Source organism: Hibiscus syriacus, unplaced genomic scaffold (genome assembly GCF_006381635.1).
Source record: "Hibiscus syriacus cultivar Baekdansim isolate YM2019G1 unplaced genomic scaffold, ASM638163v2 tig00111582_pilon, whole genome shotgun sequence".
In the NCBI taxonomy this organism is placed as follows: Eukaryota; Viridiplantae; Streptophyta; class Magnoliopsida; order Malvales; family Malvaceae; genus Hibiscus; species Hibiscus syriacus.
The window spans coordinates 12,572,636-12,578,564 of record NW_024063126.1 but is presented as its reverse complement, the minus strand read 5'-3'; the positions used below and the strand labels follow the sequence as shown (position 1 = coordinate 12,578,564).

At 32.2% G+C, this 5,929-nt stretch overlaps 1 pseudogene; it reads right to left on the bottom strand.

Moving 5' to 3' along the window:
- Positions 1-240: 240 nt before the first annotated feature.
- LOC120165468 lies at positions 241-3,691 on the bottom strand (annotated as a pseudogene).
- Positions 3,692-5,929: the final 2,238 nt, after the last annotated feature.

Genomic DNA, 5,929 nt, shown 5'->3' with positions numbered 1-5,929 from the left:
TTGACAATAAATACAACATCTTGCAGATGACGTTTTAAACTCAGAATCTCTAGAGATACCAATCATCCATTTAATTAGGAGATTACTTGATTCCTACTATTTTTTCACTTACAAAAATACTTTCATATGATATAATGTACATATAATTTTAACTTTGTATTTTATTTGTAAAACATTTATAAAAAAACCAGCAAAACGTGACATGAACACAGAGCCTCACAGATTACATGGTAAAGTAAATCAAGTGATTTGCACCTGTGGATGAATTGCAGCTGATCGTATCATCTTCCTCCTCGGGAAAATTTTCACGAAAATTTCAATTCTTCGTCGAATAATACTAACGAAACCCATCGTCCAAATTTTCACAAGGTGAAAATGAGAATGGTAGAGCGAAGGAAGTTGAAACATAAGGAATGCTGCCCCCGAGAGAGCGGCGGAGATGAGAAACAAGCCGCCGAAGTTTTCCAGTGTCAGAGGTCCGACTTTGCTGGCGTCATCGTCCTTATACTTTGTCAATGATGTCCGGCTTTTGAACCATGCATTTTCCAGCAAATCAAGCTTTCCACTTTCTCTTAGTTTTGCGATTTCCCTCGATGTCGGGAACCAGGGGGAACCTTTCGGGAAATATATATATATATAGAATAATTAATAGAATTTCAAAAGCTTTTAAAGATTTTAGAGACAAATATTTAATAGACGGAGGAATGACATCAGAGAAATTCGATACGTAACTCAAGAAATGATAGTAGAGATAATATATATATATATATATATATATATGAAAAAATGGAATTGTGATGGTTTTTAAATTCGTACATATTAAAAGACTGTAACTAGTAAAAGGATGTGAAACTTTGTAAGTTTTGAGAAACTTTGTAAGTTTTGAGAAACTTTGTAAACTTAAGAGTTCAATAAGTGGATGAATGACAATAAAGATGATATATATATTATAATATATATTTATATATAAAAGTGGGATTGCGGTAAATTTTTAAAATGAGTTTAATCATGTTAAAAGATTGTAGCCGATTATTTGAGAACTTTGTAAACTTAAGAGTTCATAAGTGGAATGAAATAAGATGATATATATATTATAATATATATTTATATATAAAAGTGGGATTGCGGTAAATTTTTAAAATGAGTTTAATCATGTTAAAAGATTGTAGCCGATTAAATGATATGATGTTATAAAAAAATTTAGAAACTCATGAGATTTAAGGGTTTGATAGATAGAGAAATATATATAATGGGATTGAGTTTTTTTTATGTGAGTTTGGTCAAAGACTATAGTTAGTTAAAGAATATCAAATTCTAGAGGTTTTTAAAAGTTATAAAGATTTAATGATTCGATAGACGGAAAAATAATAATAAAAATATAGTTATGAAAGATATTTGAAAGATGATAATAAAAATATAGTTATGAAAGATATTTGAAAGAGATACAATAATATATATATACACATGATATATGATACTTACGAAGGCAAAACCGTTGGTGATAGGCAGAGATTTGATCAAGGAATAATCACCGGAATGCTCAGAAAGGAATATCTTGATGTAAGGCATTTCATCAAGGATAGCTGAGACTCCACCCTTTGTGCTTCCTTTCGACAACGCATCGGCGTATTCATCGGCAGTAAGGAACGGTTTCATTGTATCGTTATTGAAATTCATGTTGTTAATCAAAACTCCCTGGGTGATATTCGAACCCCCCAGGTACCCTATGTAACTCTTCTTTGAATGCAATTCCATATGCTGGACTGTCATCATCGAAGCTAGTGTTGCAGTGTAGCTAGAACTCAGTATGAACAGTACGAGCAGTGAAACCGCTGCTATAAAGATTTACCACTTGTTTCTCAATTGTTCCCCTGAAAAATTTTAACTTCGCTAGTTATATCAAATTGAATTCTTATTAATCCATTTGACGATAATATTTGTGTTGTAATGGCTTTAGGTGATCTACGGTTTTTTTTATTTAGGTAGAGAGTCACGGTCGGTGATTAGAGTCGATGCTTTGATATTCTATTTTCATGAGGAGAAGTAGAGATAATGATTTCAGGTCTCTTTCTCAATTTTAATTGAAAGGTTTTATAGTGACTCTTAATATTGATGTCGGACGTAGGATCATAATAATTACTCGTAAGTTAACAAAACTAGTAAACAAGAATGATTAATTATACATCTATCTCAAGCAGATTATGTGTGTATGTAAAAGATTATGTCAAAAACAGATGATCAGATGAATGATGTGAGATGTTATAGGATTGGCCCCAAGTAATATGACAACTAAAGTGATCCTCCTGAGGACTTTCAATGTTCTGAACGTTATAACTATCGGATAAGTAGTTCATGGAATAAGTTCATAAGTACGGTAACTGAGGTGATCCTCTAGAGATTTTTTTAATATTCTGGACGTTTCATCGTGTCGTTATCGATATTCATGTTAAAACAAGTATCTTAACAAGAACAAGTTTAATCAATTGAATTCGGTTTGTGAAAAATAAGTGTAAGGTGCTTACAACGACCAACTAGGATGGAGGGGAGGCCGGTTGTTTGGGGCGGAAAGCCTTCGGGAACGTGATGTTTGGCGTTCGATCATCCACATGACGAAGCCACTGAGGATGTGAAAAACGATGATTGCTAGCCAAAGTTTAGGCGTAAGCGGCTTGTAGATGACCCCGACACCGATGTCAGTGAACGAGATCGTAAAATCCACGAACAATGATCTGCTGGAGGTGATCGTCGTGTCCCCGACAACGGCATCGAACTTCTACTTGACACGCAAGAGAAAGAGGTAAAAATATAGTACAAACTCAAATGAAGTACATGAATAATAGTACGAAGGTGGTGGTACCTTTAGATAAACTTGGTTTATGAGATCCGTGTAAGTGCCAGCACTGTTTCCATTAGCATCCATGAATGGGATAAACTCGTACTGCACTTGATAATTTAAACCCTCCAAGGCGGCTTTGAATACTTCGATACAAAAGCCAGTGACGGACGTAGAGTTTTTAAACGGATCGCGTTTCACTTCCACCAATTGTTGGAACCCTACTTTTTACAGGCACTCCAATTCTAAGGATTTTACCACTTCTGGTTTGTAACATCCGAGCCTGACGTCCTTGTGGGACAGTCAACGATCCGCCGGGCCAAATTATCGGTTCAAGATTGTCGATAAGATCATCGGATAGCCGTCGTCTTCTACGATTGGTGATTTCCTCGGTTGAGGTGCAAAATCCGACCTTCTTTGCCCCATTGTCGACCACATTAACAATCTCAAACTTTTTCGATATACACTTGCCATTGATGAATCGAAACTCGCCACCGAGTCCCTTGAAGTTAATAATATTCTTCGGAGAAGCATCGAACGACGTATCAATGTTCTATAGTCATATAGGTCATTGGTAAGCTGAGGTGTATCGGTTAATCCCTCGACTGCTTTTGCTAGACTCCAAGCAACATCATAGGCCAATAATCCGAGACTGAAATCAACGGCCGACTGCTGATCTTTGGCATCGAACATCCTTCTCAATCTTGAAGTAAAATTTTGCAGCTCGCTCGACGATATCGGAATATGAGATCGAAAACCGATAACTCCTTCCATCGATCGATCAATGGCGGATGATAACGAATCGAAATGATCCATGGTCTTAGAAGTCACAATCCAGGCATACCCTTTGCTCATCATTCCCAATCGCTTCGCATTCATAAAAAGCCGAGATGAAACCGAATGGAGCAAATGAACAATGAAGACTCCAGTTCGGAATCTGTTGAGCTCATCAAGTTGTTCAATGATCTGGTCATCTTCAGATGATCCATTAATGGCGGCGACGAATGAGATCCGTATGTTTTTTCTCTTCAAAGAAAGCAGCCATGGCCGACAACATGCCATCATCATCATCCATTGCAAAATCATACTCTTGATGGATAAGGATTACATTCCTCCATTTGCAAAGCTCTATGAAGGCAGCAATACCTTTAATCTGAGAGGTCTGATCATCGTCTCCAATTTGAACAAGGAAAGGGGATCTGGTTGAGAATGAAAAGGAATTAGATTTCGAAAATGAAATCACTGGGATTTTATTTCGATCACCAAACTCAGTCAACAACTTTGCTTCACTTGATGTTTGTGCTCCAACGATTGCTTCCACCTTTGCATCTTCCAAGAGATTAAGAGCTGCGGATTTTATGGATCACACTAGATTCTTAGTTATATTACATCTAAACCAGATAATTAAAATATATTTGAGCTTGAATTAAATAATTTTAAATTAATATCATCATAATTAAATTTATTAAAAAAATGGGAATTTAGGAATGGAAATAGATCAATTAGAAAAATAGGACTGTTTCTATGGTAATTAATAGGCGATTTTCTCAAAAAATCACCTTAAAAATCTTTTATTCCATGTTAAACATTGTTTAAACTTTATTTTCTGATTTAACATCCTTTGTAGGAAGATGCGATCCATGCACCGTGTTTTACGACACGTGGGGTAAGACGCCCATTGCAATGCGCCTTGTGAAATGTGTAAAAAACTTGGGTGCTAGTTTTATAAATATTTTCATGCCTAATATGTAATTAAATTTTGTTAGGGTGATATTTATGTAAAAACACCAACTTTATCTATTTTTTATGTGATATTATTTTTTATAACAATTAATAATATTTATTGACTTTTAAAATTAATTGTTTAAAAATATAAAAATATTAAAAATAAACTTTTAATTACAATTGAGAGATCAAATGAATTATTATTCATTTTTTTAAAAATAAATAAAAATGCAATAAAAAAATTAAAAGTGAATAAAATTCAATAAAAATATAATGTAAAGCTAAAAAAATATCACCTCTTTATTTAAAATATTCTTTCTAATATTAATTTTAAAAAATATAAAATATATATAAAATTTTAATTTTATTAAAAATAAATAAACATTATTAATTACTGTTAAAAAATAATAATTAATGAATAATAATTCATTTGATCCCTCAATTGTAATTAAAAGTTTATTTTAATTTTTTTATATTTTTAAACAATTAATTTTAAAAAACTCTATTATCAAGATCTAAAGTCAAGTTTATGATTATTAAACAGTCGTAGGTGTGGAAAGCTACAGAAATCGAATGAAAGTTCGATCGTACAAAGTCAATAACTCAAAATTGTCTAAATGCTATCTAAATATCAACTCAATTGTACCACGAATAAACATCCGATCAAAGAGTTGATATTTTCTTCTCAATCTTCACAAAAATTGTTTTGTCTCATCATTTTCTTCTGCGTATAAACTTCTTTCTTTTTCAATTTTTTTCTGTTGAATATAGTTGTCCACTTGCACATAGAAAAATCAAAAGTAGAGTGATTTTTATTGCAAAGTTTGTAATAAAATTTTTTATATTTTTAAACAATTAATTTTAAAAGCCAATAAATTTTTCAGAAATATATAAAATTTATAATTTTTTAAATTATAAAATATTTATCATCATCATCATCATTTTGAAAAAAAATACTAGTTATAAAACTTTTATAAAATTATTCATATTTTAAAATACTTACCCTCAAAGTTTTCCTATACTAGATTATACGTATTGTGTAATTTCATGCAAAAATAAAAATTTGTTGAGTTATAAAATAATTTACAAAAGAATATTTAAAGATTTTAATATAGAAAGTTTTTTTTCACACACAAAAAATAAATAAATAAAGTTGATATTTTTACACAAATATCACCCTAATAGAAATTAATTACATATTAGGTATCATTTTAAAAATATTTACAAAAATAGCATCCAAATTTTTTACACCTTTCACAAGACGAGTTGTAGGGGCGCGCCTTACTCACTTGGCGTCAGATCAGCGTAAGGCACGGTGTAAGGACCGCGCCTTTCTATAAAAGGTGTTAGATCAAAAAATAAAGTCTGAAC